General features: G+C 41.6%; 1 protein-coding gene across 17 annotated transcripts in view; it reads right to left on the bottom strand.

The window, feature by feature from the left end:
* NRCAM (neuronal cell adhesion molecule) overlaps positions 1–13,644 on the bottom strand; it is a 287,278-nt gene that overhangs the window by 273,219 nt on the left and 415 nt on the right. The window lies entirely within an intron of this gene.

Raw genomic sequence — 13,644 nt, 5'->3', positions numbered from 1 at the left:
AGACTGTACTCTGCTCCTGTCTAGGGCCTTGGAAATCTCACTCAATCAATTTGCACCTCATTGCCTTGCATGTTAAAGGGAAGCTGTAAGAACAAGTAAAAGTAAAACAGCCATGATTCAAAATTATTTTCTGCTCTATGTTGGTGGATTCTCACTAGTTGCTCCTACAAGAACCATAAATAAATGAGTCTGTAGCAAGGAAAAAATATTATCACCAAGAGGAAGCCCTGAGTTAGCAAATGTTCTACATATTAAAACAGAATCACTGAATGGCATAAACTCAGAATTGTCAAGTCCTCAGTGTGCATCCCAAGAATCTTCTTATCAAATCATCTCCTTGTTACTATTTAAAACAATTAGGCTCCCCTCCCTTTTGGGGGGGATATGGCAGTTCATTAAACACCAAACACACAACATTAAAGTTCAAGATCATTTTCATGGAGGAGCTTCCCATCCAAGAAAGACAAGGCTGTCGCCAGTAGAAATGAAGAACAGACATTCACACCAAGTAGGCAGACATCACAAAGGACGAGCTGAAATTATTTTAGAATCCACAGAATAGTCAAACTAATATTCAAGTTGAATCAAAGCTCTTGGCAATCCTACTCCTTCACATAGACAGTGGTCCTGCCAGATTATAGCTGGCTGCAAAATTCTCCAACAATGCCATTCTTCACCTTGTCCCACTGAAGCAGCATCCAGACTGAAGTTGTCTGAGAGTTCATCCAAGGCTCTGCTTCCCTCAGCATAAGTACATACCAGCAACCATACCATTTTTCATGTTGAAAGAAACCTGATTAGCAAGAAACAGCAAGGACACCTGCAGATACTTCAACAAAATCGTCCCCTTAAGTTCCCAGGTGATGACAATTTACTTTTGATGGCGGCAGCCAAGTTGGAGTTGACTTGATTATAACCAGAAAGAGTAATCAACTAATCAAACTACAATTTCATACATCTGTCCAGGTAAAAACAATTGATACTGTCTCCACCACTCCCGGCATCTCTGTGCCTTCATTCAAGGAATAACTTTCTACATAATTAATATATATACTCCTTTGGTACACAAAGTATAGACATAGATCAAACACATGTACATATGCAGTTGGCTCACTGTATCCTTAGTTTCTACATCTTCAGATTCAATCAATCACAAATAGAAAATATTTTGAAATAAACAAAAGAAATGCAACAGTAAAAATAATACACTTTTTTTTTTTTGAGTTGGAGTCTCACTCTGTCGCCCAGGTTGGAGTGCAGTGCAGTGGCACGCTCACAGTCACTACAGCCTCAACCTGCTAGGCTCCCACCTCAGACTTCCAAGAAGCTGAAACTATAGGAGTGTGCCACCACACTCGGGTAATTTTTAAATTTATTGTAGAGAGGATGTGTTGCCAAGTTGCCCAGGCTAGTCTCAAACCCCTGAGCTCAGGCAATCCTCTCGCCTCTGCCTCCCAAAGTGCTGGGATTACAGGTGTGAGCCATTGCGCCTGGCAATAATACACATTTTAAAACTATAGTATAACAACTATTTACACAGTGTTTACATTGCAATAGGTATTATGAATAATCTAAAGATGATTTAAAGTATACAAGAAGATGTGCACAAGTTATAATGAAAATACTATACCAATCCCCTCTGACACTGAGAGATGACTGTATAGATATAGACATAGATATAAATATAATATAGACAGGTATAGATGACATAGATAAAGATATAAAAAGACATGTGGGGAAGCTGTATTTTCACTATTCCTTTTTTTGCAAGGGATAGGTTTAGAAATAGGTGAATTATTATTGTATCTAGTATTAGTTTGCGAGGAGTGCTATAACAAAGTACCACAAATTGGGTGACACACACAAAAGAAATGTATTGTTTCACAGATCTGGAGATGGGAAGTCCAAAATCAACATGCGGGCAGCATGAGTTCCTTCTGAGGGCTATGAGTCATGAGTTCCTTCTGAGGGCTATGAGACAGAATCTGTTCCTTGCCTATCTCCTCACTTCTGGTGGCTTGCTGGCTATCTTTGGCATTCCTGGCATGGTAGATCTCTGTCTTCATCTTCACAGGCCTTCTCTCATTCTGCCTGTCTCTAAATTTCCTCTTTTATAACAACATTAGTCATATTGGAATAGGGCCCACCCTAATCGCCACATTTTAACTGTAAGAACCGCATCTCCAAATAAGGTCGCATTCTCAGGTACTGGACTGGGACTTCAATGTATAAGTTTTAAAGAGCACAATTCAAACCACAACACATTCCCACTTGTAATGCTCTGTGTCTACACCCAGATCAATGATGAGGACGAATTTTTAAGTACATATCTCTTCTCTGAGTGGCAGAGGCACAAAATAAGTGTAAAGTAACGCAATGATATATAAACCTGTTCACAAGCCTCATTGCATTTATCTCTTTTAATTTCAAACTTCTAGGTGAATGTAGCTTGTAAGCTGGATGGATTTAATATGCTAAAATGATTTCACACTTTATTGGCTTATGAGGTTGCCATCTAGTCAGGGTTGACACAAAAAATTATTGACTGCTCTCTTGAAAAATATGATTGGGATTATGGCTTGAAATAAAAAACCGTTGGACTTCAAGAGACTGTTACTGACATTGAGTGCAACTGGAATAAAAGTATTTACTGAATTGATACCCTATTTCATTATACTAACTCAATATGACTTTCACATATATATTATCATTTGTCAGAGGTTAAGCTTATAGTTTGTGTTTTGAAAACAGTCTCTTCTTGCAGCATCAATAAAGGTGTCAGTCTGTCAGGCTGCAGTATGAGACTACCTCATTCATTCAAAATCAAGCGGACTGATATTGCTACGAGTATATGATATGTACATATCCCTAAAGCAAATTCTGTTGGAATGCTATGTTGAAAAAAGTGGCAAGTGCATTCTACCTAATAATATCACAGATATATGTGACATCTTTCACTTGGCACTTTCATTTTTATCATGTTATAGCTACATATCCTTGTGAGGTAGGCTTATTTGACGAGAAAGGTTTTGTGTTTTGTCTCTATTTTCCTAACTAAAGGAATAGAAGAAGGACTTAAGCAAATTTTCCAAAGCTATGCAATACACTGAGGTTTCTTAATCTAGGTAGGGTAGCCCAGTACTTCTCAAAGTTAACTAATCAAAGATTTCACATAACTTTTTTACTCTAGCTGCCTCTCTAACATGGCACCACTGCCTTAAACACAACCCCTATAACCCACTAACTAGTTGGGAGAGGGTATGCTGTAACTCAACTCACATCTTGGAAAATAAAGAAAATAGCAGATAAGAGTACTTAATGACCAGCCCAAAAAGGAGAAAGTTCCATTTGTTAAAGCCGCAGCAAGAGCACTTCTGATCTGTTTTATATGCCAGCCTTTCCACTTTTTCATTTCAGTTCTGTGTGCCTCACTTTTGATTTCTTCAGATTCAGAGGGTGGAAAGCAATCGAACAACGTGCTTAACTCAATCAGTGTGCAGCCACCCAGAGACCTCTGGAGGGAAATGACAAGCACCAGCTTCAGACAGTGAAGGGAAAGGAAAGCCATGTGCAAATCCGGAATCATCTGTCGTGAGCAAAGGTAGAAAATTATAGAGGAACGCTTTGGGGTCACAAAGATGACATTTAGGGCTCCACAGCAGCAATTTTTAAAATGGTACCTTTCTGGATTGAGTGATGTCACCTGCCTGCTCAAGTGCCTAATTTAGAACCAGCAAGCAAATTACAATCTACAGAGACCTGGCATGAAATTATGACTGTTTGATTTCTCATGGTCTAGACTTCGTCTGTCTTCAAATCATGGCTGAGAACAAAACCCTCCAATTTTATCCAACAAAGATCCACCTGACATTCTGACATTTCACAATATTCATATATTCAGTCATTTAATTCTTGCATTCACTCATTTATCAGATATGGGGCTCTCATATACATATCACCATGCATAATGAGAAAAGCATCATGGAACAGAGCAAGGACTGGGTTCCTACATTCAGACATCTGGGGAAAGCTGACTGAATTCTCTTCTGAGCAAGGTCCAAAATCTCTGGATGACTATTATAGTTATCTGTTTTCTTTTAGCAAGTGTGACTTGGCCCTTCAATGTTATCTAGAGAAAATATCAAAGATGTTCATACAATTGAGGTATTCTTCTCTACATTTACCACCTGTTCACCTCTTTACTGATTTTTATTTAGCTTTATTTGCTTAGGTTTCACTTGGTATCCATTATGCTAGGCTCTTTTAGTGACTGAGTAATCTGTCTACTTAGATATTCCTGAAAAGTTGTCCTGAATTGAATTTGAATGCGTTATAGGAGCTCACTCATCATGTAAACCTCATGCAAAGCGAAGAATCCTGTTTGAAGTGAATAGTCACCCCAAATGAGTTCACCAGTTTTACATTTTTACATATCTAACTTTCTCAAGCTGGGGCCACCTATATATAAAAGGACAAAATAGCTGAAAAATAAAAGTTGATCTGGCTAAGAATTTAATAGCATTACACTGAAACAACTTCAGTTTGGCTTCTTAGTAAATTCCTCTCAATATATTTCTTTTAAATGTAGCTGTATTAATCACATTTCATTTTTGCAGGGTGATTTATTAGTTATTTTTATTTTATGACATCAAGTTGCTTCAATGACCTATAAAGTACCATAATAAAATATCTCTAAATTAGTTGGTATTGAGTACTATTTTTTTGTTTGTTTGTTTTGAGTTGAAGTCTCACTCTTTGTCACCCAGGCTGGAATGCAGTGGCATGCTCACAGCCACTGCAGCCTCAACCTGCTGGGCTTAGGCATTCCTCCCACCTCAGCCTTCCAAGTAGCTGAAACTGTAGACACACACCACCATGCCCAGGTAGTTTTTGTGATTTATTGTAGAGACAAGGTCTTACCAAATTGCCCCGGCTGGTCTTGAACCCCCAGGCTCAGACAGTCCTCTCACCTCAGCCTCCCAAAGTGCTGGGATTACAGGTTAAGCCACTGCGCCCAGCCAGCATTGAGTACTATTAAATGAAGACTGCTCTCCATGATCCAGGCAATCACCACAAACATTGCTATTCTCTCTTTCTTTCAGAGTTCAAGTTATTGCCGTTACAATGATTGGTTCTTCACTCTCTCCCCATTATTTAAAATTTCTCACTCCTTCTGCAGCAGGACACTTCTCTGGTATGTTACAATTCTCATTCTCCACCTAAACTTTCTCTCTACCTGAATCCTTTACACTTCCTTGTCTCTACCCTTTCATTCCCAGTTCCAGCAAGTGAATCTGATCACGATCTACCCTTTCATTCCCAGTTCCAGCAAGTGAATCTGATCAAGAACTCACTCACTTTCTGCTAATTAATGAATCCCTTCAAAACTCTAGGACAGCAAAAAACCCTTGGTATATATTTACCTTCCACTATAATTTTGCACCACAGTAACTTTTACTAGAAACATATATAGCCATGGAGTTTTAAAAACCCCATTACCTCTATTAAAATGCAGTTTATTTTAAATTTTGTGAGACATAGGTCTATATTGTGACTTATGTAAAATACATGTCACATAAATTGATATCAATTCTGAAGTAAATTAGCTGTTTATATTACAGTATTATCTCTGAATTTCCATTTTACTCTTTTGTTCTTACTATGGCCATGTCAATGTTATTTCCCCAAAAGTAGAAATATTCATTTGAATGTAATAAATAAACATAAAAATGGCTTTTACCCAGCATGCTACTAACAACAGAGCAAAAGACTATGTTACCCATCATTTAATTGGTTAAAGATGCCAAAGCAAAATTTGATAATTTTTCAGTTTTCAAATGTTACAATTTTTCAGCTTCCAACTGTAGTTTTATGGAACACCAGAAAGAGTTTCAAATTACCCCAAATCGTTTTTTGTTTCACTTACCTTCTAGTAACTTCTACCTCCCAGTAGCTGGTTTATTATTCTAGTGACACACACAACTAACTTCTCCTACTGAAATGCTTTAAATTAGATGCTGCCCACCAAAATGAATGAAAAACTATGTGCTGTATTTAAAAACTTCAAGAGCAAATATAAGAGTGATGGACTCTCAATGGAAGCAGAAAGCCAAAATCCTTCTGCATAAATATACTCATATAGGAAAAAAAAACTAGTTAGTCAATATTTAGGATAGATTTATCTTGTCATATATCAAAACAATCTGTGGACAATACCACAATACTGTAATGCAATTTTACAAGGGAAGCTGGTTGGGCATTTCTGTATTTATTCAACTAGATAATAGAGGAAAAAGCCGCAGAACAGTCAGAAGAATATTTGCAATGCAATTAGGGAGGACAAGTGCATCTGAGTGTGTGCCAGACACAGGGGCCTCCCCTTAATTCACACAGTCCAACGTCTTAATGTGGTGTACAGCAGCAAACTGCACTTCCTACAGTTTTAAAACTTTTGTCAGTTAACTAGATGTTTACCGAGTGCCTCGCTTGGGCACTCAACATTTTGGGGATGCCATCCAGTTCTATGTACGTTGTTCCAACACCATCTGTCACTTAAGCTTCCACAGATTCAAAAATTTCAATTCAAACTAATCTACTCGGCACTCAAACTGAAGCTATAATTCAAATTTCGACATGAAGCTTGAATTCCTTTTCAGTGTTCTTCAACTTTGACCCAGCTCCCCCCCACCCTTTGCTGAAAAGGGCCAAGACAACAGCCCAGCAAGTGGGGCAGGCAAAACAGGCTTCCTTTGTTCACTTCTGTCCTTTCAGCTCTCTATTGAGGTAAGGGACTGAAAAGGCGCACCAGGCTTTGGAAGGCAGCAGCAGACTCCCTCGCAAGCCATCCTTCCTCAAAGAACCAAAAAACTCCAGGACCAAACTTTTTCAACAGGCCATTCTTACCTTCAGGCTTAATTAAAGGAAAATTAGTACTTTCCTTTTCCCTTACCCTTTCCCTCAAGAGAGAATCTACTAAGGGTGGTCAACATGAGTTTGCAATGTTCGCCAAAAATGCACACTGTAAATCATGCCACTGAAATGCCAAGGGCAACTAAAAGTGGCATGAGATTAGCTTTCAAGTTGAAATTTGGAGAAAAGATCACTACATGCTGAATACATATACTGAATTTTTTGAATGCTCTCAGCCCACTTGAGAAAGATAAATCAAATTCATTGCATATTACCCAGTGGAAGACCTCCTACAGGATTCCCTCAGATTGCCCTGGGAATAGATTTTTCTGGTTACAGTGAGGTTTGAGCCAATACACTATGCACATCACGAAATTTAATTATATGTATATGTGCGCATATAAGTATATTTAAAATGTTGCTTCCAACTCTTTCTACCATCATTTAATAATAGCAATTTTTAAAACAATCATTTCCTCTGACAGTAACTATCATTTTCATATCCATGTGAACTAAACAACACTTTATTTAGTACAGGACAATTCAGAAGAGAATCAGGGAATATCGTACATCACATAAGTAAGATTTGTCGTTCCTGCGTTTAAATGGAAGCACCATTTAATGTGCAATGAAGGAGCATTCCTAGCTGTATATGTGTTTCCTTTCCTTTCCCACTGGCAAGGAAACACATATACAGCTAGGAATGCTCCTTCATTTTTATATTCACCTGCTTTTTAGTCACTTGAGGAAAACCCTCCAACAGACTGTTAAAAATTACCTTTTTCTAATTTGAAATTCCAATCTTGTAGGCCAGTAAAATAGGTCAATTAAGTTGACACCACATCTTTTTTATTAGCTCAGCTAAGCAATTATAATTGGGTGGTGAGGGTTTATGCTGTCATCTTTGAAGATTCAATGGTGGGGAGAAACAGCCAATGTGAAACTGTTATTTACAACTCCAACACAACCCTAAGCATTCAGCAGAGGGATTTTCCTACTTATTTTCAGATATGAGCCAAATTTGCTCTTGGTCTGGATTAAAATAATAATGCCATTTTTTGGGAAATAAAACAAAAGCATCCTAGTTTAACCTACCCTCATATCATTTAGCACAAGTGCATTCCAGACATAGGTACTCTAAGTCATCATTTTAGGAAAAGAATTAGAATGTGTGTCACCAATGCTGGCTTACCCTGGACTATAACACACACGTTTCACAACATCTCTCTCGTGCTTTGCAGAAAGTATGTGATTATTTAACACTTGCTGGAACCCATACACCTTATTAAAAAATGTTAAACCAATAAGTTAGAAAATACTGTGAATTACTTGATTAGAATACATAGATATCAATTTACAGCTTTAAAAGGTAACAAAAACAGCATTCCACACCCACTAGGATGGCCATCATCAAGAAAACAAAATAACAAGTCTTGGTGGAGATATACAGAAATTGGAACCCTGTTGGTGGAAATGTAAAATGGTGCAGCTGATCTGAAAAACAGCATGATGACTTCCCCCAAAATTAAAATAGACCTATCATATGGTCCAACAGTCTAATTTCTGGGTATATATCCAAAAGAATTGAAAGCAGTGACTCAAACAGATATTTGTATATCCATGTCCATAGCAGCATTATTTATGATAGCCAAAAGGTGAAGTAACCCAAGTGTAAATTATGAATAAACAAAATGTGACACATACATACACGCACACACATACAAACACACACACACACACACACACACACTGAACTATTAGTATTATTCAGCTTTCAAAAGCAATGACATTCTGACACATGGATGAATTTTGAAAACATTACGATAAGTGAAATAAACCAGTCCCAAAAATTAGACACTGTACAATTCCACTCATATGAGGTACTTAGAGCAATAAAATTTATAGAAACTGACAATAGAATGATGGTTGTCAAGGGCTGGGAGCTGAAGAGATGGGAATTATTGTTTAATGGATACAGAATTTCAGTTTGGGAAGACAAAAACATTCCTGGAGATGGATAGTGGCAATGGTTGCACGTAATGTGAGTGTACTTAATTCAACTGAAGCATACGCCTTAAAATGGTATATCTTATGTTCTATATATTTTACTGCAATAAAAAGCAACTTAGCAAAAATACCACATTTTAAATAAATGTATTGCATTTGCTGCGCCATTTAAAGACTACCTGACAATGAAGGATTTACAGTTGCTAAAGCTGGAGACAGAGCCTTTTTCGTATTTGCTCCTTATGTAGCCCTCTCCTTCACATTTTGAGGGGGAGGTTAAGCATTTATCAGTTCGTTTGGGTACATTTTCTTATTCTTAGAGACCAACATCTCATTTCCCCCTAGTAACAGCCATTACTAGGGTCTAGGGGCGTTTGGGGAAATGAGATGTTGGTCAAAGGGTACAAAGTTTCAGTTAGACAGGATGGGTAAATTCTGAAGATCTACTGTGAAGCATGGTGACTATAGTTAATAATAGTGTATTGTATTCCTGAAATTTGCTAAGATAATAGATCTTAAATGTTCTTGCCATACACACAAAAGTATGTAACTGTGTAAGGCGATAGATGTGTTTACTGATTTGACAAGGGTAATCATTTCACAATGTGTATATATACCAAAATAGTATGTTGTACATGTGAAATATGTACAAAATTTTTCTTTGAGAAATCATACTCTGTTGCCCAGGCTGGAGTGCCGTGGCATGATTATGGCTACCGCAGCCTCGATCTACTAGGCTCAGGTAATCTTTCTGCCACAGTTTTCCAAGTAGCTGGAACTAAAGGCACAGGCTATAACATCAACTATTTTCAAAAAATCTATTTATTGTGGAGATGAGGTCTCGCCAAGTTGCCCAGGATAGTCTTGAATCCCTGGGCTCAGGCAATCCTCTTGCCTCCTCCTCCCAAAGTGCTGGGATTTCAGGCATGAGCCACTGCACCCAGCTGAAATATATACAATTTTTATTTGTCAATTATACCTCAGCAAAGCCAGGGGAAAGAAATAACATAAGGCTTTGATGCCAATAGAGAATTTTTTCAATCAGAAGGGCTTTTCATTTGCCCAGGCAGATGAATGGTTAAACAAAATAAGCTACTGGCTTCTTGCTCCCAGCATCCAGGTCTCTTCTCTGTCCTCACCTGTCAGGAAGGTTCGGGGTTCCTTCAGGTGGGAAGCATAAAATTTAAAGAGAAAAGAACATCGACATGTTTCTTTGTAATTTTCCATCACTTTCAAATCACGTTCTCTTCACCAATCATCTCCACAGTTGAAGAACGACCTAAAGCAATCCTTGGATCCAAACGTACAAAGCTTTCTAGGGAAGGACACATTAGAAGCTCTGTGTTCCAGTTACATTTGCCACGGGCTGTTATGTTTCTCAAATGGAAACTGTTCTTTGAAAATTGGGATGAGACTCCAAAGACTGCTGATCCAGGGTGAGACTATCAGGAATCAGCCTGAGTGTCTCAGCCGTTACCCTGGCGTGAGTAATGGCCAGTAGGGGCCACAAGGGGGCTTTCTCCATGTGCCTTACACTGTCTTGATCTGAGTGCTAGTTACATCTTGTGTTCGGTTTGTACAAGTTCACCAAGCTGTACATTTATGATATGTGAAAAAAAAATCTGTGTGTGAAGTATGTAGCCGTAGATGATAAAACTGGAATTAATTTCCCTGAGGGCAGAAACTCCGTGTTGCTCACCACTGCATCCCCAATGCCTAGAACAGCAGGCCAGACATTTAGTACATATGAATGAGTGAATGAATGAATGAATGAATGAATGAGTCTCTTTACCAGAAATGCTTCCTGTGGAGTTCCGTTCAATAGCTCTTTAGTACACACATGATATAATATCTTCAGTCTATTTATAGTGTACACCGACATGAAAGCATTATTTAAAATGATTCATGAAATTTTCTACAGCCCCGGTATATGCATTCTTAGGATGCGCTCACTCCTGAATCTCTCACACCTAGCCATGATTGCCATCAATCATTGCCTCATTGGCCTCACAGGAAGTGGCTCTTCCAAAGATGACCTGCTTTCCAGTTACTGTCACTGCAGCCATAACAAAAAATGGTGTGGTGCAAGGGCACTGGCTTTCAGTCCAAAGATCACATCATTGCCCTGCATCACAAGGCTGGGGACTCCTGTTCTGAAACCCAAAGCATTAGATACAATGTTGCTCTTATAGCTCTAAAATCCCTGGATTGTGTGAAATGCTTGGCAACTTTCCTGTGATAAAGTAAAAAGAGGGCTCTAAAAAAGACCATGAGTCAGCAGGATTATGAATGCAACATAAATCCATTTTTCCAATTGATTGGTTAATTGCAATAATCCTAAAAGCTATTCCAGAAATTGATTATTTCATTTTCATTCAATTATTTTCCTCTCTCCAACTTAACATGGAGCATCTTCCTAAATGTACCACACATTTCCATATATTTAGGATGTCGAATGCTTTCCTAGGAGTGGATACCAGGGTCCTATTCACACTCAGCATCCACAATGAGGAGTAACTCTTCTGCAGTCAAAAAAAAAAAAAAAAAATTCTCTTAAAAATCACGATGGGTGGGGCTCGGTGGCTCAGCCTGTAATCCCAGCATTTCGGGAGGTCGAGGCAAGTGGATTGCCTGAGCCCGCGGGTTTGAGACCAGCCCGGGCAACTTGGAGAGACCTTTTCTCTACAATAAACAGAAAATTAGCCGGGTGTGGTAGCACGCGCCTGTAGTTCCGGCTACTTGGAAGGCTGAGGCGGAAGAATCGCCTGAGCCCAGCAGGTCGATGCTGGGGTGGCAGTGAACATGCCACTGCACTTCAGCCTGGGCGACGGAGTGAGACACCAACTCAAAAAAAAAAAAAAAAAATTATGATGTGCCAGGAATATCACTCCGTCATCATCGTAGGGGACTCTGGTTACTAAGAACAGTTCAGTGTCTGTAATGGGTTGGGTTGTAGGTTAACAGTCAGGCACTTAAAAGCTAACAGGAATAAAAGAACATGTAAAGGGCAATACAGGGACATAAAAGACAATTCCACAACACAGTTCCCTGAATTACAATATTGCCTGCTGCCATGAGGTCTGCAGGGGTCAGAATTAAATGAGCGTGTAATGTATGTCCATGGTTTTGAACATTCAGTGGTTTTAGGTTTCCCCTAAACTGATGATAAGCCTCCAACGGGCCACATTTTCAGTCTTGGATGGTAAAACGCGGGTTCGGAAACCTAATCCCACTCTCCAACTTCCTAGCTGTCTGGCCTTGGGAAAGTTACTTGACCTCTCTAAGCTTTCTTCTCCTAATTTTTAAAAATTAAATTATCGTGGGGAATTAAATGAGATGATACACGTAACACGTACAGCGCCTGGCACACCCGACATTCTCAAGCACTCCTGTCTATCATTATCTTTACAGTAGAAAGTACCCGACTGCCTAGCTCCGTTTCAGCATTTCTGGAAGGTCTCATTCACTTACGAACCATTTTTACGATATTGTAATAGCAGGGCGTGGGTAGCATACAGCAGCCCCAGCCATAGCAGTCCAGCCTTCGAGGTTTGCATATTCAGCGGCTACTGCGTTCCTTCCCGGGACCACCTCAGAGGGAGTTCCAGGTGCAGAACCGGTATCTCCTCTCCAGTACATTTGGCTCCATCTCTTCCCGTAAGAGTCTCGGGCGAGGAAGGGCCTACCAGCCAAACCCGCACTCGGGACCGGGAAAGGAACAGAACGCTTCCCTCTCTGGACAGCTCTGCGCAGGGTGTAGCCTCGGGTTGGAGCTTCTGGTGCGAAAAGGGACCGGGGACTAGTTGGGGGCGGGGGGCGGGAAGGCGGGGGGAAAGAGACTCCACCGCTGGGCGCCCTCCGTGGATGCCCGCCGCTGCACAGGGGCCGCCTCGGGCGTGCGGGAGACGGAAGACGCAGCGACCGGCCGGGGGTCCCCAGGGGAGGGAAGCGGCCTGCTACCAGACCCCGAGGTCCAGGGAACGCCACAGCAGCGCCTGGTGCCCTGAGTACAGCGCTCTGGGAGAAATGACGACTCCCAGGCTCGCCTCACCGCAAAACCCCGCCCCCTACCCCCCCGCACTCTGGCAGATGCCGGCCGGTAGTGGCTGGGCCGGCGACCCGCCGGGGACCAGGATGCTGAGGCGCCCACCCGCACGGCGTGGAGGGGGCCGGGGGCAGCGCGCGGCGCAGATGGCGCTGGCTGGGAGATGGATGCTCCAGGGCGGGTAATCACTCCTGGCTCAACACAGCATCCCGGGCGAAGCTGTTGCCAGATCCCACCGCTGGGCGCCTGGGCAGGGACGGGGATCTTTCCAATCAACCCCAAGCCCAGTGCGCCAGCCGGGACAAGTCCCAGCTCTAGGAGGCTGGGCGGGGCGCTGGGACCCCCGGGACCCGCACCTGTAGGGCCAACAAAGCCTCCCGCAAATGCCCCCGTCCCGCTGTCCTCGGCGTCTCCCCCGTCCCTGCGCGATGCCCGAGTCCTCTCCAGGGCAGCGAAAGTGGAGGAGCGAAGTCGGCCTCGCCCCCTGAACTCGGCGATCCGCGCAGGTGTGAGCACATCCGAACAAAGCCCACGCCCAGATGTGCCCCGGGGACCCCCGCGCGCCCGGCCCGCCCTGGCGTTCCTCGCCCGCCGGCACTGTGGCGTAAGACCCCGCGCCCTCCGCGTCCCTGCCCGGGAAGCCGCGGCGCCGGGCCCCCGCAGACTGTGCTGCCCGGCTGCCC

Source organism: Carlito syrichta, unplaced genomic scaffold (assembly GCF_000164805.1).
Source record: "Carlito syrichta isolate Samal-C Ts95f unplaced genomic scaffold, Tarsius_syrichta-2.0.1 Scaffold314339, whole genome shotgun sequence".
In the NCBI taxonomy this organism is placed as follows: Eukaryota; Metazoa; Chordata; class Mammalia; order Primates; family Tarsiidae; genus Carlito; species Carlito syrichta.
The sequence above is the reverse complement of the archived record's forward strand: the minus strand, read 5'-3'. Positions and strand labels throughout refer to the sequence as shown.